Here is a 25835-nt window from a genome sequence, read left to right as displayed (position 1 = left end):
AACCCATGACCTCAATGCTGTGAAACAGTAATGCTATCCATTGCACCGTCTGTGGTAGTTTGTACTTTATATTACATATGTGTGCCTCAACTGTTGCAGTGTGACAAAAATGGCTGCCTTGGGTGTAGTAGGGTTTCTTGCTGGAAAATATATTGGGGGGGAGAAATACAGTGGAGAGATAAAGCACCAACCAATGAGCTCCTTTCATTTTTCAAATACATCCGGTAACATGTCAGTTAAAGCTGATTGGCTTGTGCTTCATTTGGGGGAATTTAATTTTGCTGGCCTCAGCGATTTTTGAGTGTTAAGGATGGCCATCGATGATTCAAAATCATTGATGGTTTATGGCTGATGTCGAATACTTTTGCCATCGCTGGGGGAGAACCAGATGATTTCCCTACATCGGTGGCACAGCAGAACCGATGTTGTTTTTTTGTTTTGTTTTTCAAGGTGCCAGGATATTGAGCTTAGCTCTGCCCCCAACTGTGAAGCCACACCCCCACACTATAATTGGCCCGTGGGCCAGTCAGTCAAAAAAAATGGATAACTATCTATAGTTAAACTATGTGATGGATAACCCGTTGGTGGCTGGTTACAGTATCCCCATCGATGCAACCATCGATGGCCATCCCTAGCGGGGGCTGGCCATGCATCATAGTTGCACTGCGCACAGGCGGCCATTGATTAGCGGCGGCAACGAGGGTTTATCCGCAAAATGATTGACAGTCAGTGAGCATTTATGGGAGGTAATTGGGGGAGTTGCTTCTCCAACGCCGGTGCGACAATTTATGGCGACTGTGACTTTCGAGGTTCTACTGGCCCCGCTGTGTTATTTCCAAGGGCCATTCCAAGAAACCAGACTTTAATGGTCACTGTATATGGCCGCTAATGGCATATTACTAGCTAAGGCCGACCCCTGTGCACGCTGCTTTGTAATGTCCAGCTATTAAGGCATGTTCCCCAGCCTCTCCTGGAAAGTTACCATCTAGTTTATGGAGCTGACCTGGTCCTGTCTTCTAATATTCTTTTTACAACTTTGCAAACCTCTATTTAAAGTCCCAGGGGCCCCTCCTTGGCCTGCAGCTCCCATTCCACCCAGCACATGATTACTGCAGTCCGAGGAAGGGTGCTGCTACTACTCCTAAAAAGTGAAACAACAGGATTTCTTGTGTCTCCTCTCCCCCTCCCTCATCAAAAGGTCATAACCCACAGTGCCCTTTTTGTGACATGCTGGGTCATGCTGCCTCCCCCAATCCACATTCCATGAAAAGGAACTACATTCCAACAGAACCCGTGCGGGCAGAACCACTGCGCTGTTCTGGAGGGGGTGGGGGTGAGAGATAGAGCCACACAGGCACTTTCAGTCCATCACAATACAAGGCTTATTGGGAACATCTACAATGATGGAGTGAGGGGTAGGTACACACAGGACTGTATTAAATAGTTTCACATTCAGACACATTGTTTATAGAAGTACAATCTGTCAGCCCAGTGGCATATCTGTGTGCCTTATAATTAATGAGCTGGCAGGCAGATATGGCGATTGTTATTTCAGCTTGTGAGGGGACAGTGTGTCCCAGGTCCCGGAGAACTACCAGTGTCCTGATCTTATCCTCCCATGCCATGTATGTTTATACTACCCCCATCTATAATCCTACAGCCCTACTACTACCCTCATCTGCCTACCATGTGTCCCTACTACTAATACTACCCCCATCTATAATCCTACAGCCCTACTACTACCCTTATCCACCCACTACTAATACTACCCCCATCTATAATAATGTATCCCACTACTACTACTACCATCATCCACCTAGCATGTGTCCCTACTACTAACTCTACCCCCATCTATAATCCTATAGCCCTGCTACTACCCTCATCCACCTACCATGTGTCCTGACTCCCTACTACTAATACTACCCCATCTATAATACTGTATCCCACTACTACTACCCTCATCCACCTATCATGTGTCCCTACTACTAATACTTCCCCCATCTATAATACTGTATTCCACTACTACTACCCTCATCCACCTATCATGTGTCCCTACTACTAATACTACCTCCATCTATAATACTGTATCCCATTACTACTACCCTCATCCACCTATCATGTGTCCCTACTACTAATACTTCCCCCATCTATAATACTGTATCCCACTACTACTACCCTCATCCACCTATCATGTGTCTCTACTACTAATACTACCCCCATCTATAATACTGTATCCCAGTACTACTACCCTCATCCACCTATCATGTGTCCCTACTACTAATACTTCCCCCATCTATAATACTGTATCCCACTACTACCCTCATCCACCTACCATGTGTCCCTACTACTAATACTTCCCCCATCTATAATACTGTATCCCACTACTACCCTCATCCACCTATCATGTGTCTCTACTACTAATACTACCTCCATCTATAATACTGTATCCCACTACTACCCTCATCCACCTACCATGTGTCCCTACTACTAATACTTCCCCCATCTATAATACTGTATCCCATTACTACAACCCTCATCCACCTATCATGTGTCTCTACTACTAATACCTCCCCCATCTATAATACTGTATCCCAGTACTACTACCCTCATCCACCTATCATGTGTCCCTACTACTAATACTACCTCCATCTATAATACTGTATCCCAGTACTACTACCCTCATCCACCTATCAGGTGTCCCTACTACTAATACTACCCCCATCTATAATACTGTATCCCAGTACTACTACCCTCATCCACCTATCATGTGTCCCTACTACTAATACTACCTCCATCTATAATACTGTATCCCAGTACTACTACCCTCATCCACCTATCATGTGTCCCTACTACTAATACTACCCCCATCTATAATACTGTATCCCACTACTACCCTCATCCACCTATCATGTGTCCCTACTACTAATACTACCCCCATCTATAATACTGTATCCCACTACTACTACTACCCTCATCCACCTATCATGTGTCCCTACTACTAATACTACCCCCATCTATAATACTGTATCCCACTACTACTACCCTCATCCACCTATCATGTGTCTCTACTACTAATACTACCCCATCTATAATACTGTATCCCACTACTACTACCCTCATCCACCTATCATGTGTGCCTACTACTACCCCCATCTATAATACTGTATCCCACTACTACAACCCTCATCCACCTATCATGTGTCCCTACTACTAATACTACCCCATCTATAATACTGTATCCCACTACTACAACCCTCATCCACCTATCATGTGTCTCTACTACTACCCCCATCTATAATACTGTATCCCACTACTACCCTCATCCACCTATCATGTGTCCCTACTACTAATACTACCCCCATCTATAATACTGTATCCCACTACTACTACCCTCATCCACCTATCATGTGTCTCTACTACTAATACTACCCCATCTATAATACTGTATCCCACTACTACTACCCTCATCCACCTATCATGTGTCCCTACTACTAATACTACCCCAATCTATATAATACTGTATCCCAGTACTACTACCCTCATCCACCTATCATGTGTCCCTACTACTAATACTACCCCCATCTATAATACTGTATCCCACTACTACCCTCATCCACCTATCATGTGTCCCTACTACTAATACTACCCCAATCTATATAATACTGTATCCCAGTACTACTACCCTCATCCACCTATCATGTGTCCCTACTACTAATACTACCCCCATCTATAATACTGTATCCCACTACTACAACCCTCATCCACCTATCATGTGTCTCTACTACTACCCCCATCTATAATACTGTATCCCACTACTACCCTCATCCACCTATCATGTGTCTCTACTACTAATACTACCCCATCTATAATACTGTATCCCACTACTACTACCCTCATCCACCTATCATGTGTCCCTACTACTACCCCCATCTATAATACTGTATCCCACTACTACTACCCTCATCCACCTATCATGTGTCCCTACTACTAATACTACCCCAATCTATATAATACTGTATCCCAGTACTACTACCCTCATCCACCTATCATGTGTCCCTACTACTAATACTACCCCCATCTATAATACTGTATCCCACTACTACTACCCTCATCCACCTATCATGTGTCTCTACTACTACCCACATCTATAATACTGTATCCCACTACTACTCTCATCCACCTATCATGTGTCTCTACTAGTAATACCTCCCCCATCTATAATACTGTATCCCACTACTACTACCCTCATCCACCTATCATGTGTCCCTACTACTAATACTTCCCCCATCTATAATACTGTATCCCATTACTACTACCCTCATCCACCTATCATGTGTCTCTACTACTAATACCTCCCCCATCTATAATACTGTATCCCAGTACTACTACCCTCATCCACCTATCATGTGTCCCTACTACTAATACTACCTCCATCTATAATACTGTATCCCAGTACTACTACCCTCATCCACCTATCAGGTGTCCCTACTACTAATACTACCCCCATCTATAATACTGTATCCCACTACTACTACCCTCATCCACCTATCATGTGTCCCTACTACTAATAATACCTCCATCTATAATACTGTATCCCAGTACTACTACCCTCATCCACCTATCATGTGTCTCTACTACTAATACTTCCCCCATCTATAATACTGTATCCCATTACTACAACCCTCATCCACCTATCATGTGTCTCTACTACTACCCCCATCTATAATACTGTATCCCACTACTACCCTCATCCACCTATCATGTGTCTCTACTACTAATACTACCCCCATCTATAATACTGTAACCCAGTACTACTACCCTCATCCACCTATCATGTGTCCCTACTACTAATACTACCTCCATCTATAATACTGTATCCCAGTACTACTACCCTCATCCACCTATCATGTGTCTCTACTACTAATACCTCCCCCATCTATAATACTGTATCCCAGTACTACTACCCTCATCCACCTATCATGTGTCCCTACTACTAATACTACCTCCATCTATAATACTGTATCCCAGTACTACTACCCTCATCCACCTATCAGGTGTCCCTACTACTAATACTACCCCCATCTATAATACTGTATCCCACTACTACTACCCTCATCCACCTATCATGTGTCCCTACTACTAATACTACCTCCATCTATAATACTGTATCCCAGTACTACTACCCTCATCCACCTATCATGTTTCTCTACTACTAATACTTCCCCCATCTATAATACTGTATCCCACTACTACCCTCATCCACCTATCATGTGTCTCTACTATGTATACTGCCCTCATCTATAATCCTGCATCAATAACACTACCCCTACTACTACTACTACCCTCATCCACCTATCATTTGTCTCTATTAGTAATACTGCCTCTGCCACTACTACAACCCTCATCCACCTATCATGTGTCTCTACTACTACCCCCATCTATAATACTTTATCCCACTACTACCCTCATCCACCTATCATGTGTCCCTACTACTTATACTACCCCCATCTATAATACTGTATCCCACTACTACTACCCTCATCCACCTATCATGTGTCTCTACTACTAATACTACCCCATCTATAATACTGTATCCCACTACTACTACCCTCATCCACCTATCATGTGTCCCTACTACTAATACTACCCCAATCTATATAATACTGTATCCCAGTACTACTACCCTCATCCACCTATCATGTGTCCCTACTACTAATACTACCCCCATCTATAATACTGTATCCCACTACTACCCTCATCCACCTATCATGTGTCCCTACTACTAATACTACCCCAATCTATATAATACTGTATCCCAGTACTACTACCCTCATCCACCTATCATGTGTCCCTACTACTAATACTACCCCCATCTATAATACTGTATCCCACTACTACAACCCTCATCCACCTATCATGTGTCTCTACTACTACCCCCATCTATAATACTGTATCCCACTACTACCCTCATACACGTATCATGTGTCCCTACTACTAATACTACCCCCATCTATAATACTGTATCCCACTACTACTACCCTCATCCACCTATCATGTGTCTCTACTACTAATACTACCCCATCTATAATACTGTATCCCACTACTACTACCCTCATCCACCTATCATTTGTCTCTATTAGTAATACTGCCTCTGCCACTACTACAACCCTCATCCACCTATCATGTGTCTCTACTACTACCCCCATCTATAATACTGTATCCCACTACTACCCTCATCCACCTATCATGTGTCCCTACTACTAATACTACCCCCATCTATAATACTGTATCCCACTACTACTACCCTCATCCACCTATCATGTGTCTCTACTACTAATACTACCCCATCTATAATACTGTATCCCACTACTACTACCCTCATCCACCTATCATGTGTCCCTACTACTAATACTACCCCAATCTATATAATACTGTATCCCAGTACTACTACCCTCATCCACCTATCATGTGTCCCTACTACTAATACTACCCCCATCTATAATACTGTATCCCACTACTACCCTCATCCACCTATCATGTGTCCCTACTACTAATACTACCCCAATCTATATAATACTGTATCCCAGTACTACTACCCTCATCCACCTATCATGTGTCCCTACTACTAATACTACCCCCATCTATAATACTGTATCCCACTACTACAACCCTCATCCACCTATCATGTGTCTCTACTACTACCCCCATCTATAATACTGTATCCCACTACTACCCTCATACACGTATCATGTGTCCCTACTACTAATACTACCCCCATCTATAATACTGTATCCCACTACTACTACCCTCATCCACCTATCATGTGTCTCTACTACTAATACTACCCCATCTATAATACTGTATCCCACTACTACTACCCTCATCCACCTATCATGTGTCCCTACTACTACCCCCATCTATAATACTGTATCCCACTACTACTACCCTCATCCACCTATCATGTGTCCCTACTACTAATACTACCCCAATCTATATAATACTGTATCCCAGTACTACTACCCTCATCCACCTATCATGTGTCCCTACTACTAATACTACCCCCATCTATAATACTGTATCCCACTACTACTACCCTCATCCACCTATCATGTGTCTCTACTACTAACCCCATCTATAATACTGTATCCCACTACTACTCTCATCCACCTATCATGTGTCTCTACTAGTAATACCTCCCCCATCTATAATACTGTATCCCACTACTACTACCCTCATACACCTATCATGTGTCCCTACTAGTAATACCTCCCCCATCTATAATACTGTATCCCACTACTACTACCCTCATCCACCTATCATGTGTCCCTACTACTAATACTTCCCCCATCTATAATACTGTATCCCATTACTACTACCCTCATCCACCTATCATGTGTCTCTACTACTAATACCTCCCCCATCTATAATACTGTATCCCAGTACTACTACCCTCATCCACCTATCATGTGTCCCTACTACTAATACTACCTCCATCTATAATACTGTATCCCAGTACTACTACCCTCATCCACCTATCAGGTGTCCCTACTACTAATACTACCCCCATCTATAATACTGTATCCCACTACTACTACCCTCATCCACCTATCATGTGTCCCTACTACTAATACTACCTCCATCTATAATACTGTATCCCAGTACTACTACCCTCATCCACCTATCATGTGTCTCTACTACTAATACTTCCCCCATCTATAATACTGTATCCCATTACTACAACCCTCATCCACCTATCATGTGTCTCTACTACTACCCCCATCTATAATACTGTATCCCACTACTACCCTCATCCACCTATCATGTGTCTCTACTACTAATACTACCCCCATCTATAATACTGTATCCCAGTACTACTACCCTCATCCACCTATCATGTGTCCCTACTACTAATACTACCTCCATCTATAATACTGTATCCCAGTACTACTACCCTCATCCACCTATCATGTGTCTCTACTACTAATACCTCCCCCATCTATAATACTGTATCCCAGTACTACTACCCTCATCCACCTATCATGTGTCCCTACTACTAATACTACCTCCATCTATAATACTGTATCCCAGTACTACTACCCTCATCCACCTATCAGGTGTCCCTACTACTAATACTACCCCCATCTATAATACTGTATCCCACTACTACTACCCTCATCCACCTATCATGTGTCCCTACTACTAATACTACCTCCATCTATAATACTGTATCCCAGTACTACTACCCTCATCCACCTATCATGTTTCTCTACTACTAATACTTCCCCCATCTATAATACTGTATCCCACTACTACCCTACTAAAGTCGGAAAACAGAGTCATAACTACGAGCGTTATACCTGCGTTGATTCATCTGACCCCTCCTCTATCCTTGTCTCCAACAGGTAAATTCAACTTTGTCACAGGCATACGTGCAGACTATCTCTCTCTGCTGTAACATCCACATGCTTTTGAACTCTATTGGGTACATTTGCAAGCAAGTGTCTTCACTGCAGAACATTGCATCCCTTGTGTGTGGGATTGTCTTATAGGTAAATTCAACTTTGTCACAGGCATACGTGCAGACTATCTCTCTCTGCTGTAACATCCACATGCTTTTGAACTCTATTGGGTACATTTGCAAGCAAGTGTCTTCACTGCAGAACATTGCATCCCTTGTGTGTGGGATTGTCTTATAGGTAAATTCAACTTTGTCACAGGCATACGTGCAGACTATCTCTCTCTGCTGTAACATCCACATGCTTTTGAACTCTATTGGGTACATTTGCAAGCAAGTGTCTTCACTGCAGAACATTGCATCCCTTGTGTGTGGGATTGTCTTATAGGTAAATTCAACTTTGTCACAGGCATACGTGCAGACTATCTCTCTCTGCTGTAACATCCACATGCTTTTGAACTCTATTGGGTACATTTGCAAGCAAGTGTCTTCACTGCAGAACATTGCATCCCTTGTGTGTGGGATTGTCTTATAGGTAAATTCAACTTTGTCACAGGCATACGTGCAGACTATCTCTCTCTGCTGTAACATCCACATGCTTTTGAACTCTATTGGGTACATTTGCAAGCAAGTGTCTTCACTGCAGAACATTGCATCCCTTGTGTGTGGGATTGTCTTATAGGTAAATTCAACTTTGTCACAGGCATACGTGCAGACTATCTCTCTCTGCTGTAACATCCACATGCTTTTGAACTCTATTGGGTACATTTGCAAGCAAGTGTCTTCACTGCAGAACATTGCATCCCTTGTGTGTGGGATTGTCTTATAGGTAAATTCAACTTTGTCACAGGCATACGTGCAGACTATCTCTCTCTGCTGTAACATCCACATGCTTTTGAACTCTATTGGGTACATTTGCAAGCAAGTGTCTTCACTGCAGAACATTGCATCCCTTGTGTGTGGGATTGTCTTATAGGTAAATTCAACCAAATATCTGATCTGTGTAAATAACAACAGTACCTTGCCTGTGTGTAGTGAGGCATGTATTTTTTATTCTAAAAGAGATATAGTATCCTGGAATGCCAGAACTGTTTTTGTAAGCCACTTTTATTGCTCTGTATAGCAGGGGGTGGGGACTGAGGGTGTAGATTCTTCCAATTATTGGAAATTGGGAAGAAGGCATTGTTAGAGTATATTAGTTCTCATTGCATACGGCTGTGGCCATAGTTTAGCTGTGGCCCTGTATTGAAGTGGACCGTTTTAAAGTGGGAAAACAGAGTCATAACTACGAGCGTTATACCTGCGTTACACCGAAGGAAAACTGAAGGCAAACTACTCCAAATCAACAAAAACACACATGGACTGCATTGATACCTCATGAGTATGTAATTCATCTCCAATATGCTCTCTTTATTTCTGTGTTATGCAAACTCTTGTATGATTTGAAAAGTTCTGATTTAATGAATTGTTTGTAATTGTTATTACTTGTTTGGTGAAGTTGTTCAGTGAAGTATAGTTTAGTGTTGCATTCTGCCTGATGTCTACTCAAACACAGTGCAAATTATCTCCTTCACAGTGCAAATTATCTCCTTTGACCATTTTGGCCATTAGTGTTCAGGTGTAGCCTGACCTGAACAGACTCACTATATTCTTAGAATTAGTGACCTGCAGCTTTTCTGAACAGTAAAAAAATAAAAACAGACATTGAACAACATCATCAAACAGGTAATTTCAACTTTAGATTTTGATTTTGTACTGTATGAACATGGCTAGGAATAACAGAGGCACAGGCAAAATTTTTAAAACTATGTGTGCAAACGCTAGAAGCCTAGGAGACAAAATTCCTGATCTAATCGCAATAATGACAAGGGATGACCTAGACATTGTGGCTATCACAGAGACATGGTGGAATGAGAACCATGGCTGGGACGTAGCTATACCAGGATACAATTTATTTAGGAAGGACAGAATGGGAAGAATCGGAGGAGGGGTAGCAATGTATGTAAAGAAAACCATAAATGCTACTTTAATACAAAACATTGAAGAAAAAACTGAGGCCCTTTGGGTGACCATAGAAATGGGGGAGAAGGACATTATTCGTACTGGGGTCATCTATAGGCCACCAGGCCAGGGGCAGGATTTGGACAGGAGCCTATTGCTTGATGTCACTAAAATGGCTTTAAAGGGGGAAGTCATAATCATGGGAGACTTTAATCTACCTGATGTGAATTGGGAGGAGTCTTTTGCAAGATCATCTACAAGTGGCAAATTTCTAAATTCCCTACAGGGAGCCTCTCTCAAGCAATTGGTGAGGGAGCCTACTCGCAAAGACTCAATATTAGATTTAATACTCACAAATGGTGACAGGATATCAGACATATATGTGGGTGAGAACCTGGGATCCAGTGATCATCAAGCAGTATGGTTTAGTATCAAGGCAGGGTCCAACTCCAGTCACACAAAAACTAAGGTGTTGGATTTTAGGAAGGCTGACTTTGCAAAAATGGGGAGATGTTTAAGCGACTCATTAGCGGATTGGACGAACTTGAAAGGAGTGCAGGAGAGGTGGAGAAAATTAAAAAGTGCAATACTAAAGGCAACGGACCTTTGTATCAAAAGGGTTAAGAAAAGTACCAGGAAAAGGAAGCCAGTGTGGTTTACAAAAGAGGTATCAACTAGTGTAAAAGCAAAAAAGATGGCCTTTAGGACATACAAGCAGACTCAAAATAATAATGACAAAGAAGTGTATCTTGCCAGACGCAAAGAGGCTAAGAAAGTGATCAGGCGTGCCAAGGCACAAGCTGAGGAGAAAATGGCTCAGTCGGTAGATAAAGGAAACAAAACTTTTTTTAAGTATATAAATGAAAGGAGAAAATCAAATGGAGGAATAATAAGACTGCGGACAGACACTGAGAATTTGGTGGAGGGAGACAAGGCAATTGCAGATCATCTAAATAATTACTTTTGCTCTGTATTCACTATAGAAGGAGAAGGGAAGGGACCACAGTTAAGTTGCAAGGACATTCATAAAAATAAGGTAGATGGAGGTACATTTACTAGGGAGAAAGTCCTAACAGAACTTTCAAGACTGAAAGTGGATAAATCAATGGGGCCAGACGGAGTGCATCCAAGGATACTAAAAGAACTAAAAGATGTGTTGGTAGCGCCATTAACAGATTTATTCAATCAGTCACTAGATACAGGTGCAGTTCCAGAGGACTGGAGAAAAGCAAATGTAGTTCCACTGCACAAAAGCGGAAGCAAAGAAGAAGCAAGTAACTACAGACCAGTGAGCCTTACATCAGTAGTAGGGAAAATAATGGAAACACTATTAAAAGAAAGAATAGTGGAATATCTTAAATTAAACAACTTACAGGATCCAAAACAGCATGGTTTTACTGCAGGGAGATCATGCCAAACAAGTCTCATTGACTTTTTTGACTCCGTGACCAAAATACCAGATGAAGGGGGGGCTGTAGATGTGGCATATCTAGACTTTAGTAAGGCATTTGACACTGTCCCACATCGCAGGCTGCTAAATAAACTTGAAAGTGTGGGATTGGATTATAAAACAATTAAATGGATAAGAACCTGGTTGCAGGATAGGAAACAGACAGTTGTCGTAAATGGAGTGCATTCTATGGAGGGACATGTTACCAGTGGAGTACCCCAGGGATCTGTACTTGGACCAGTGCTCTTTAATATCTTTGTTAGTGACATTGCAAATGGTATTGAAGGGAAAGTATGCCTTTTTGCAGATGATACAAAGATATGCAACAGAGTAGACACACCAGGAGGGGTAAATCAAATGACTGATGATCTAAGTAAACTTGAGAATTGGTCAAGAGAATGGCAACTACAGTTTAATGCTAAAAAATGCAAAATTATGCACTTGGGACTCAAAAACCCAAAGGCTCAATATAGTATCAAGGGTACTATAATGGAAACTACTGAGGAGGAAAGAGATCTAGGAGTCACTATTTCAAGTGACTTAAAGGCAGGGAGGCAATGTAACAAAGCAATGAGGAAGGCTAGTCAGATGCTTGGTTGCATAGGGAGAGGAATCAGTAGCAGAAAAAAAGACGTAATAATGCCACTTTATAGGTCATTGGTACGACCTCATCTGGAATACTGTGTCCAGTTCTGGAGACCATATCTTCAGAAGGATATAAATACATTGGAGAGTGTACAAAGAAGGGCAACTAAAATGGTGCATGGCCTACATCACAAAACTTACCTGGATAGACTAAAAGATCTTAACATGTATAGTTTGGAGCAGAGAAGGGAAAGGGGGGACATGATAGAAATCTTCAAATATATCAAGGGTTTTAACATAGTACAGGTGGGAAATTTTCTTCAAAGGAAAACAAGTAATAAAACACGAGGACATGCACTGAAACTGGAGGGAGGTAGGTTCAGGGGAAATGTTAGAAAGAATTACTTCACAGAAAGGGTAGTGGATAAGTGGAATAGCCTCCCATCAGAGGTGGTAGAGGCTAAGACAGTAGAACAATTTAAACATGCTTGGGATAGGCATATGAATATCCTTACAAAGAAATAAGGATTAAAAAGGGTTGAGTTTACCTGAAGGGTAAAAAAGGGGCAGACTAGATGGGCCAAATGGTTCTTATCTGCCGTCAAATTCTATGTTTCTATGTTTCTATGTACCCTCATCCACCTATCATGTGTCTCTACTATGTATACTGCCCTCATCTATAATCCTGCATCAATAACACTACCCCTACTACTACTACTACCCTCATCCACCTATCATTTGTCTCTATTAGTAATACTGCCTCTATCTCATGTCGACCTTTTTGACTGTGTATCTTCCCATTGTCAACATAATGATTATGTCGACCTTCTGACCACAGTACTGGGAGCTGTTCTATCACCCAGTTAGGACCCAGGATTGCAGTGTGAAAGGGGTATAACATAACACTACTACATCTCGTTAAAGGTGACAATTGTTAAAACATTTACTTTTTTTTTTAAACATGTTTTTTAATCTATAAAGAATTATTTAAAACAAAATTATTTTCTTTAATATTTCTTGTCAACTTTATTTTCTTATATTGCCTGTGGATCTCCATGATGCAACTTAAGTGGAGCTCTCCAGTGTGCAGACTCCATGTTGCTACTTCTCCAGGGAAGCTTCATTCCTTCTACCAAGATGGCCACCAGTAATGTTCATTGCTTGCACAGATAAACATACATGTTGTAATGTATTTGATATATGTGCTGGCTGGCTAGCCCAGGGATCTACAGCTCTGTGTGCATCACAGGACATGAGGCACTGGGGAATTTGCATAATCCCTCTCCCAGACTCCCATTGGCTAGTTTCACAGGAACTCCGAAGTGTGACGCCTAATGCAGAGTTTTGCGTAATGCACACAACACTCCTGATCCTCGGGGGAATAATCCAGTACATATATTACATACATTAGGACATGTATGCCCTAACCTGGGCTGTAAAAGATCAATTGGGCTTGATTACTAGGGCGGGGGGACATCTTGGGTTTGCTACAGGTCCCTTCCTCAGACAGACCTGGATAGCAACAACGTAACCATCAATCTGAAACCATACATTTTATAAAACTGCTGATTGCTCGGGAATGCGCATGATCATCAATTGGTCACATGTCCAGCACGTGAAAACTATTTGATTTTGAAATCGGAAATACCCAATTGGTGGTAAAATGATGTACCATCGGGATAAAACCATCGATAGTTGATAACAATCCTGAGTACTTTGTTGCTCACGTATCCATAGGCAACCCTACGATAATGCTTTGCTTATTGCCCCACTATTCCATGGCTAGTCCTTTACTTAATTGCCTGACCCAAGGGCAGTACCACTCCACTGACATCAGTGTAGAGAGTAGCAGCCTTCCCCTGTGTCTGATCTCCCACACAAACCCCAGGGCTGTGTGAGTCAGCCAATTATGGTTGATTTGGCTTCAGAGTAATAAAAATCAAGTTAAACAGGTCAAGCGTTGGGGCCAACCTAGCTGCACACATTTGTGCTTAATAGCCCACTTAGGAATCACATAGCCGTTCCTCTGCTGATGGGGAGATAAGAGGACTGCCATGTTCCACCACCTTCCACCGGCACCACAGCTCGGAGCTAAAGAGGGATTTGTAGGAATAACACTTTAATAATGCCGCAGTAATAGCCATAATCACACTGTATGCTACTGAAAAACATCACAATGGATCTCTGCCCCAGAGCTCCCTAAATTATAGTATGTTCAAAGCAAAAATTTTTGCAATTACCGAGCGCTGACGAGTTTTTGTTTTAGGCTACAATTTGCGACAAGTGTTCGAAAAAAAAATTGAAAGTGAAATTATCGTATCGGATAATGATACAAAAAAAAAAAATGCCTGAAACGTGATTTTTTACATAGTAGGCTCAGAAATATTGGCTTAATAATAACATCATATGAGTAAATGTTATGTCAACAGGAATCAAAAGAATCGAATAACCTTTTTTTATACTGTCGTTGTTATTCCATTTTTCGGTTAGATTTTCGCCGATTTGTGGGGGAGCCTGATCAAGTGGGGTTACCGCGGTATTGTATAAGGATGGCTGACAGACAATGTCTAAGTCAATTAGGGCTCCACGTCAGAGGTGCCGATTTATGTTTTTGCTGGTGGGTGCTCAAGCCTGTTAAAAAGGCTCAACAAGCAAATACAGCGGCCCAGCATTGGGACTCTGGAGTTACAGGCACGTGGGTGCTCATTAATTTCTGTGGGTGCTCGGGCCCTTGAGCACCCACAGAATCGGCACCTATGCTCCACGTGCTAAAGTGTTGACATTAACATGAAAAAAGTGAAAAACTCATGTCAACCTTTTGCTTTTGTCAATGTGGACCTTTTTCTGTCCACATAATGACTGTTGACCTAGACGATGTCTGTGAGCTATACCCCACCACCATAGTAGGTGGCCACATTGACTGGGCCATCCAAGCCTGCTATTATTCATGATGTTATTAGTTTTTGTGTATTAGGCTTGGACATGCCAGTTTCAGACTGTCTGCTATTGATACCCTGCTCTGAACCTGCTGAGCTCTTCTCTGTCATTTGTGCTAATACAGTTATTACGAATGACTGCTACAAAATATTGCATCAGTATGATATGTTCCATATGAAACCTTACACTGTCCTCAGAGGGACCTTCAAATGGGACCAATGTAGCAGCAAGTTGGGGGTCTCTCTCTCTTGAGATCCCACCATGAAGCCAGCAGTAATATTTTAACTCTAATAACACGGAGTCCTCCAGGAATTTGGAGGACCGGAGCTTTGCAGTAGTGTATAATAGATTGGATTGTTTCATCACCTCTATTGATAAGACTGTGACAATTTGAGATACATCTCCTCCTACTTGTACCTTCAGCTCATGTCTCCCCCTGCCGCCTCCCTCCAGGCTGTAATCCCTAACGAGCAGGGCCCTCTGACCCTTATGTCCCATGTCGGCCTCTCCCCCCTGCATCTAGCTATACACACAGCCCATCCTTTGTACTGTCTCTGACTGTATGAGCATTATATGATTTGTGCATACTCTCGTTCGTATGATTATACCCCCTTGGATAACTTACACGTGTGTCCTGACACACATGACTTTCACTTGTGTATTATTTGATTTATCCTTTTTATTATTTCCCTGTCTCTCCAATGCTGCTGCAGAGTTCTGGCCCGATTCATGATTGATTCTGTCTGTCATGGAATAAAGAAATGACAGACCGAATCTGATTGGTTACTTTGGGGAACATCACCTCTTTTCATTTTTAGAACCTTTAGTAACTTCACTCTGACATACTGCACCAGCCTTTGGGCAACAAGACCGATAGACAAGAACATGTAGGTCAGATTTGACCCTGAGGCTTCATTGAGGCATTTCGGTTCTGCATTCCTCTAAAGCTCTTTAGGACATCCTCGTTGACAAGACACCTGACACCTGAGATCAGCTGCCTTCTGAATGTCAAAGACCTACCATCACTACAAGGGCCTGGGCCCCAATGGTTCTGTTATACCCCTTTCACATTCGCAGTCCCGGGTCATACCCGGGACTGTGTTCCCAGGTGCAACCGAGACACTACCCGGGAATGTACCAATTCACACTGGCCACCCGACCCGGAGTGAAGTCGGGCGGGTGGCGTCATCTGGAGGCTTGGCTGGGAGGTGTCAGCACCTCCCAGCGGCGCATTTTCACTGCGGTGAATGGGATCTGGGTCACGCTGACCCGGAATACCTGTTCACACTGACCGCATCCCGTGTCGATTCCGGGTTCTACCAGGAATCCCGGGTTGATGCGCGTTCATGTGGGGTGATGGAAATCTGTAGCAGGCGCTGTATCAAGCAGTGAAAATTGTGTAGTAGCGGACCAGTGAGAATGTTGCAGATGACTGGTAGTTGGGATGCCGGCATTCCGAATAACTATGCCAACACCTGAAGGACTGAATATCAACAATGGGTCAGGTAAGTATACTTTCCCTCCCCCTCCACCTCCTGTCCCAGGATCCTTACCTACCTCCCAGAATAGCTGAGGGGCTCCCAAAAATCTGGTCGCCTTCCCCCTCTGGAAGAGTGGGCAAGCCTCCCGCATCCTTGCCCAGCCACATCAGCTAGAATGAAGAAAATTGCAACATTTTAGCCACTGCCCAAAGAGCCGCGAATCACGACGTTGACTTATTGGGGCAGGGCTTAAAGCCATGAAGCTCCGCCCCCACCCCAGGAAGTGCTGCAGAGAGTCTCCTCTCTGGGCTTCTCCCGGCGAAGAAACTCAAAAAGTAGGCAAGTACGTGTCCTAGTTATTAGTAAAACTGAAGTGATCACATCAGCTCCAGTAGCAGTGGGGAGGGATCTTAGGGATCCTTTGATTGATTAAAGATTGTGATAGCTGCCGGAGCTTGGTAAACCTGACAGCCAAGCAGCCCTCCAGAGAAAACTATAAGGGCAACATCTGCAATTGGAAATAGAGGGACTGCAGCAGATATTGTATCCAATGTCATCCCTAGTAAATGTATATGATATATATCAAACAATTGGTGTGATCTCTGGGCCATCAAACCATGGGGCAAAATCGCGAGGTCTACCAATGTCTCTTCCAGGTTGAGTTGTACATCAAATTGCCTAAAATGATTTGTGTTTGTGTTAGACTGCCGCTGTAGAGTATCGGACATTATTCTTCTAAAGTTCTGCTATTTATTCAGCCAACCGCCCAACTCTTCATAGGCCCTACATGAATTTGGATGGCTTGGGTGCAGCACATGAGCCGTCACACAACGCTACTTTCAACTGGTTGAGCCTGTTTTTATGAAGTGTCCATGGCTCTTTGGTTTCATTCCTTCATGTTTATCAACTTACTCTGTTATTGTTCCTCAGCTCTGCCATGGATATCTTAGAAGGCCTCTGACAACGCCTCAGTGAAGGAACCAGTTTGGGAAGTTAGAGTTTGGAAGCCCACCGCCGCCCGGTCAGTAGGTAATCCGAACCACAACAGAAATGTACAGAGGATTTGTTGGGTTTTCATATATACTGTTACTTGGTATCTGGAAGATGTACAGACCGTGCCTAGGGTGATAGCCAGTAGGTCAACACTATAAGGTCGCTAGGTGAAAGGTCAACACTGCTTAAGGTCAACAGGTCAATGTGACAGTGGTCAACATTCTTCTTTTTTTTGGGGGGGGGGGAGTTTACGTTATCTCAACATTTGGTGGATTTACTGTAAATGCTGACTATGATTGAGAATAGTAACCTCCGGCGAGCCCAGTGGTAGTGGAGCGTGCCACTTTGCCCGAAGATCAGCTATCCGATGCGGGTACACTTTTTTTTCTGATGGTGGTTACATATTAACAAACATACAAGATTTAACCCCAAAACATAAATAAAGGGGTCTACCGTGTCCTGACGATCGTCATGTCAGTTTTTTTACCCTGTAGCCCTTTTGTGCATGTCAGCCTTACCCCGCTGTCAACTTTTTTCTGTTGGTCTAATGACATTTGGCGTTGACCTAAATACTGTAGATCTTTTAGAGCGCACCCACAATAACTTATAGTGATTTCTCTTGTACCCTCACTTTCTGTAAGCGCAGAGACATGGAGAAACTCCAGCATTTTATGAATGGGCTGTATAAATCTGGGGAACACGTCCTCTTTGGAAATCTCCAATGCCCTCAGTTATTAGACCTGTTATGCGGCATACACTGATTGTTCAGAGTCTCTGTGTACACATCCACAACTGCGTCGGCATCAGCGCCTATTACTGAATCAGGCCCTATGCCCAGTTTGTACGATGGCATCAGGGATATTAACGCTATGGAGTATACTGTGTGTCAGCTGTATTTGGGTTCACTCATTCCGGCGGTCAAGCAAAGCATGTTCTAGTATTCTGCCGGATGTGTACCGGCAGCAGTGTGACCTATGACATGACCGTGCTGGTTTCAGGTTGCGGCGACTGCTGGAGAATTTAATGCCATAGAATGAGATATTCTGATCTGGGTTAATAACCGCTCCATTTACTATGGCAGTGCCTGCCTTATCACACCTGGGTTATCCACTAGGCAGCCTAAGCACAAGCCTTTAGCTGGAAGATCCAATTAGATCGCTCTCAGGGAGTATTGCAGGTTTGGCCACTTACAGCATGTGCACCAAGCTCCGGGAGGGCTCACTTACCATTTGGCACTTGATGTGTCATTTTTACATGCGATAAATCACATGAGATTTATCACCTATAACTCCCGGGGAGCTGCAGGCGGGGGCAGGATAATTTAAGAAAGAAAAAACATTCAAATGAATGGACAGCTGCTGATTGGCTGAGAAAGCTTCCTCAGCCAATCCGCAGCCGCTCAATATTTTGATTTTTATTTTAAATGATCCTGCCTGACGCCCGCCGATCGCCAACCGTCAGGGCACCGTTGGCACACACCTAGTATTGGATGCAATTCCATTGACTGGTGCACGTACTACTTATCTTACGTGCAGCCCTTCCGACCTCTGACTGCGGTCCGGTGTGTATGGGACCGTGCATCGGATTGGATGTCATACACATGCGATTTGGGACGATTTCACCTGATTTCTTGGCCCTATCCGCCATATCGGGTGAAATCGGGCCTGAGTCGCATAGTATATTGTAGCCTTTAAACCCCCCCACCCCTTTAGCAGGGCAAGTCCCGATCAGGTTTGGGTTGCAGTTTTTGCTGTCCTACCTGTCCACTATTTCCGGCACAGACATAAATCTCTTGGCTGTGGGAGAAGGTGAGACACCACTTATGTATGTCACAGAGAGGTCCTTTCACTGCAGCCTCTTGAAGTGTCACCTTGGTGCAAGGGGCAAGTCGCATATGACTAGGGGAGTTGTTAGGATATCAAGCTCTTGTCAAGGATAGGTGTCATGTAATTACTGCCCTTGGAAAGACATTGTAACTAGACTCAGCTGGAGGTGTTTACAGGGCAGAGAGCTAATATTCCAACTGTCTATGGACACAATACACTGACATGCTGTAAAACTGTCTATTCCTTTCTCCTGGGCATTTTATCAGTGTCCAACATCTAACACTAGAGTACAGATAACAGCCACTTACCCTACAGTACTAAGAACACATGTACTCTACTTGATCCTTGCAACAGCCCCTACAAAGGATTCTGGCTCTATAAATGGAAGTATTCTGGTTTTCTTTCAAATCTTTGGGGTTTTTTGTGTAATTTTCCCAATGGATTTCTCTTTAGTCTACTTGGGGGACATTAGAGTCTGGGGTTACATTTTGGGACTTTAAATGACTCAGTATCCCCAACCTGCAAGGTTTCTATTGGAGTGCCCAAAGGTGAGGGCGTAGTCCTCACTGGCGCACCAGCAGATTGCTATTGTAATTGGAATTCATGTCCTTGCTCAGGTACCGTAGATGCAGGAGTCAGATAGGAGCAGCCTTCTTTTTTCAGCATGCCCAGACTGGGGGTGAAGGCCAACCATCACTCTGCACCCTGGGACGTGGAGACCTCGAGAGTATTGCATCCCCTCCTTAGCATAGGGATGGCCACTGGAACCTCCTCTGAGAATCCTTGACTGCAGGAAAGTAGGACTTGGGTGGAATTGTAGAGTGGGGAAGGGTTATCCTCTGTCACTTTGCCTGCTCCCTTCCTCCTCTGAGTGTCCCTGGTCGCAGGTATGTAGGACTTGGGTGGGATTGTAGAATGGGGAAGGGTGATTCCCGGACACTTTGCCTGCTCCCTTCCTCTTCTGTGTGTAACTACTGTAAGGCAGCCCCAGCTGCCGCTTGGGGGAGCAAGCCACAGTGGGGTCTATGTGGGCGCCAGCACCCGCTGGACACACTGACATGCTGCTGCCTGCCACTTCCCACTGGCTGAGCACCGGAGGCGAGTCAGCGCGGGTGCGGCCATGGCAGAGACGACAAATCCCCCCCCCCCCCCACTGATTCAATTGACTGTACACAGAGCCGGCTATTGGCTACTGTGTACAGGATGGGCGGGCGGATGAGCGGCCTGGGATGTGTCAGAGCCAAGGGAATCCGCAGTTTCTGCTGGTTTCACTTCCTCTATCATGCTTTAGCTTCTCCGTTATGCGTGTGACGTCATCACCTCACGCTGGGGAAACGCGCTGGAGAGGAGCCTGGGGGGGGGGGGGGCACAAACTTTTTGGCAGCGGGGGAGCAAAATTTATAGTTACGCCACTGAGTTGGCTGCAGGTATGTAGGACATCAGTGGGATTATAGAGTGGGGAAGGGTGACTCCTGGACACTTTGCATGCTCCCTTCCTCTTCTGAGGGTCCCTGGCTGCAGGTTTGTAGGACATGGTTGGGATTGTAGAGTGGGGAAGGGTGATTCCCGGACACTTTGCCTGCTCCCTTCCTCTTCTGAGTGTCCCTGGCTGCAGGTATGTAGGACATGTTTGGGATGGTAGTGTGGGGAAGGCTGATTCCCAGACACTTTGCCTGCTCCCTTCCTCTTCTGAGTGTCCCTGGCTGCAGTTATGTAGGACATGAGTGGGATTGTAGAGATGGGAAGGGTGATTCTCTGACACTTTAACTGCTGTGTCTGTGCTTTCAATTGCAGAGTTTATTTTATCCAGATTGCATTCTCTGTATCTGTCTTTTGTCCTCTTTTATCTGTCATGACTGATAACCAGAGTAATTCCAGGTCTGAAGGCCCTGGAATTACACTGGGCGATGTAGCTGCAATTTGGGTTCTTTTCCTGAGATTGCAGCGATCAATCAGCAGAAAAGGTGACTGATACCCCTTTCAGACAGAAAAAAAGACCCGGTAATTTCCCTGCTCTTGCCGTGTCGACACGGGTTTTTCTTCTGTCTGAAAGGGTCAACACGGGTCTAAAGTTCCGGGACTTCGACCCAGGTATTTACCTGGGTTTTTCCCGTGTCAGACACGTGTTTGCGGCTGTGTGAAAGGGTCCGACCCGTGTTTTTCTCCCGACTGTTGAAAAATCATGCTGATTGGCTGTGCAGCATGGCGCTGCGTGATTGGCTGATCTTTACAGGTTCCCTGATTGGCTGAGCGCACGTGGCAGAGGCGTGCAGCGCAGCAGTAAATGGCCATGGCACACTGGAAAGATGAGGAGATCCGTGAGCTGCTCAGTGTCAGAGGGGAGGAAGAAATCCGAAAACAGATTACTGGCACAGTGAAGGACGCTGTAGTCTACACCAATATTGCCAAGGTCCTCACTTCAAGGGGCATTGTGCGTACCCAGCAGCAGGTTGTCAACAAACTAAAAGCTCTGCGCAGGTACTACAACAAAGTTTGTGACAACAACAGGAGGAAAAGTGGTGCTGGGAGGATGGAATGGGTTTACTTCGACCAATGTAACGAGGTCTTTGGCAATTCTGCCCTGGTGAACCCTGTTGCCATATCATCATCCAGTGCAGCTTCATCACGGAACATAACTCCAGAATGCAGCCCATCTTGCCCACCTATAATGGAGTTGGAAGACAGCATAGACAACAGCATCCCTGATCCTATTGCTGCCATGGAGGACACAATTGATCCATTAGACGCTGAGGTTGAGGACAGTGGAGCCAGCACCATTACTCCATCTGGGACACCCACTCCTGCACAGACTGAGACCCCAACGTTGCGTCGTAACAGTAAGTTTTTCAAGTATTGTTTGTGTATCTATTTTAATAGATGTACAGGGGGCTATAGGTATCAGCAGGCCTTTAATGCCCCACATGCTGGTACCTGTGGTTCTCCCAAGTATCAGCACGTGTTGCAGGCTTGCTGGGACCTGTAGTCCCACTGTAACACAGGTAACAACCCCGCACCCACTACCAGTAGTAGTAGTAGTCTCTCTCTCTCTCTATATATATATTTACATATATATATATATATATATATATATATATATATATATATATATATATATATATATATATATATATAAAAATAATGACATGCTGCTATTGGATTGTAATGATTTTTCCTTTATTTTTAGTATTTGATGTACCTGCAAGGAAGAAAAAAACGTCTAAGATGGAGCTTGCTACGCGCTCAATGTCAAGAATCCTGGTAGATCATCTCCGAGAGTCCGATCTTGAATTTCAAACTCAAGAGGATGCCCGACTGCAGCGCTTCTTTGACAACGAGAGAAAGTTGCAAGATTCCTTTCTCACACAGTTGGTGGGTCTGCACGAACGCATAGCGCGTGAAAATCGAGATGCACAGATGACCTTCCTTACCAATATGGTGTCTACATTACAGAATCCGCAGCCTTACAAGCTGTGTAGTCCGTACGCTGAGGGTGATTATTGTAATCCTCCACACAGAGGCCATACATTTATGCCTTCAAATTCAAGCCAAACTACTGTGCAGGGCCAAGGGCGTAGTTATACTGAAAACATGGGCAATAATTTTTCACATGCCACACAGCCAAGTAGGCCACATGCCAATACCAGTCCACAGGAGACAGTGCATGATACTGTCAATGGCACAGGATATAGTAGGCAATATGGCAATGTGAAAAATTATGCTGATGATTCAGTGAATGCCAGTAATCATAACACTCCTGTTAGCACTGTAATCAGCACTGCCTACAGGCATTTGTAGTAATGTTGCTATATGGTTGTTCTTTTTCTCTTTTTTCTGGGCTCGTTCAATTTTTCTTGCTTAAAAAGTGGCACTTACAAGGCCCGTTAAATGCTGTGTTCCATGTTGATGTACACAGTAGAGTATTATGGTTCTTTAGTTTATGAGCCTCAAAAAAGCTCATTTGGTTCTTCAGTTTGGAGCTGAATCAAAGTTCTCAAATTTATTTTTTATTTAAATGTGTACAAATAGAGTATACTCTAGATATGTGGCTGAACATAATCTATAATGTGTACACAGAATGCCTTCTTCTTTATCTTTAAGGCAATAAAAAAATTCCCTGTTTGGGGCTTATATTTATATATTTATATTTTTTTTGGGGTGTAATAAGGGCTATTTCACACACTCCGACTCCTGTCGGATGGCGAAACCCCGCACGGCCAGGAAGCCGTGCCACACACCGTAGTTAATAATGGGCACAGATGTGACCATTCACCCAGGCCGCCTGGTTTCAGCCGGATCCCATCATTGTAAACTGCTGTGTGCGGCACAGATTCCTGGCCGTGCGGGTTTTCACTGCCCGGCAGGAGCCAGAGTGTTTCGAATTGCCCTACAGCACAGGTCTTCAACCTGTGGCCCTCCAGATGTTGTGAAACTACATGTCCCACCATACATTGCCACATTTTTTCCTATAGTAGGATGGCAAAAAAACTCAGGGCATGCGGGGACATGTAGTTCCACAACATCTGAAGGGCCACAGGTTGAAGACCTGTGCCCTACAGGTACCAAAAATTGCAAATACAAGTGTTTATATATACAGTGCCGGATGAAAATGTGTGGCTGCTGGACAGTCAAACTAATGTGTCTCCCCTGTACAATACCAGCTTGGATGGCAGCACAACCTATTCACCCACCACTGATAGAAGACCTATGCTAAATACTTATTCTACCTCGTGTTGCAATAGTTCAATGTTGTTTCAGTGTTGAAAGGGTATTTATGACCACTAAAGATATATTTGAAAACATTTTATATTTAAAAGTGAACTAACAAGCATAAAACATATTTTGTGAAAAATAAAACAAGTTCTTTCAAACATCCAACCAATGTGTCCTTCTATCTACTGTGTCATACTCTGTAAGTTAATAGTGAGGGTGTTACGGATAACCTCAGCGGTGGAACAACTTGTCTCACCCTCGTACCCTGCTGATTCGACAGGGGTATCAGCCAGGTCATAGTCCTCCACATTCCACTCAGGTAAAAAGTTCTCTTTCTGTAGCTCACACACATTGTGCAGAATGCAGCAAGCTGCCACCACATCTGGAACCAGGGTAATGGCAATGTCATTCCTCTTCAGTAGACACCGCCATCGCCCCTTTAGTCTTCCAAAGGCGTTTTCCACCACCATTCGAGCCGAGCTCAGAGTGTGGGTGTAGTGGACTTGGTCAGGAGACAGTGGGATATGTTGCGTGAAGCCCTTCATAAGCCAACGCCTCAAAGGGTATGCCGCATCTCCAATAATATGGACTGGGATCTCCACCCCGGATACAAACTTTGACCACTGTAACGGTATAAAAAAAACATTAGAATTGTATAGGTGGCAAGTGTAGTGGTTAAAGAGCACATTTTTAAAAATAGACAAAGTTACCTCTCTAGGGAACAACCAGCCACCTCTCTTCTCCTCCGCGATCTGGAACAAGTACCCGTGAGTCATGAGCACGACCAGGCCAGCCAATGTAGACATCTGTGAAACTGAACAGAAAATGTATTTGTGTTTAACAATATACAGTGCGGCCCAATCATATCACTAATGTAAATACTGCATACTGTACTACTTACCAATACTTATGGTCCACCACAGCCTGCAAGATGATGGAGTGCCAACCTTTACGGTTATGGTAATCTGCTGGGTTATCTGGGGGTGCAATAATGGGTATGTGTGTCCCATCGATGGCTCCAGCACACTGCGGATAGCCTCTTCGCAGAAAACCTGTTATGGTCTCATCCAGTCGGTCGCCTTGTGGTAAGCAGATGAAACGCTTGTAAAGGCTCTCCAACAATGCCTGTGTCACTTCCCGCACTAGAACACACACCGTAGAAATGCCCACACCAAACAGACATGAGATGGTACGGTATTCCCCTGGTGTTGCGTACCACCACAACACAATCCCCAGTCTCCTGCATGGCTCAATGGTTTTCCGATAATTGGTGCATCCCCTTGTAAGTGCCGGGGTGACCAGCTCCAGCAGGTAGTAGAAGGTGGCTCGTGACATCCGGAAATGTGCCAGCCACTGCTCAGGTGCAAAAGCTTCCACAGTCTCCCAGAAAGCTTCTC

The 25835-nt window shown here is 44.0% G+C and overlaps 1 long non-coding RNA gene across 1 annotated transcript in view; it reads left to right on the top strand.

The window, feature by feature from the left end:
• The window catches only part of LOC146050016 (uncharacterized), a 49821-nt gene extending 31895 nt beyond the window's left edge, over window positions 1-17926 (top strand). Inside the window, exon 3 of the long non-coding RNA XR_014466252.1 lies at window positions 17840-17926. This is a non-coding gene — a long non-coding RNA (uncharacterized LOC146050016). The remainder of the gene's footprint in view (window positions 1-17839) is intronic.
• Window positions 17927-25835: the final 7909 nt, after the last annotated feature.

The sequence above is a fragment of the Crinia signifera genome, chromosome 12 (genome assembly GCF_055691185.1).
Source record: "Crinia signifera chromosome 12, ASM5569118v1, whole genome shotgun sequence".
Taxonomy (NCBI): domain Eukaryota; kingdom Metazoa; phylum Chordata; class Amphibia; order Anura; family Myobatrachidae; genus Crinia; species Crinia signifera.
This window is presented reverse-complemented; position numbering and strand designations above follow the sequence as displayed.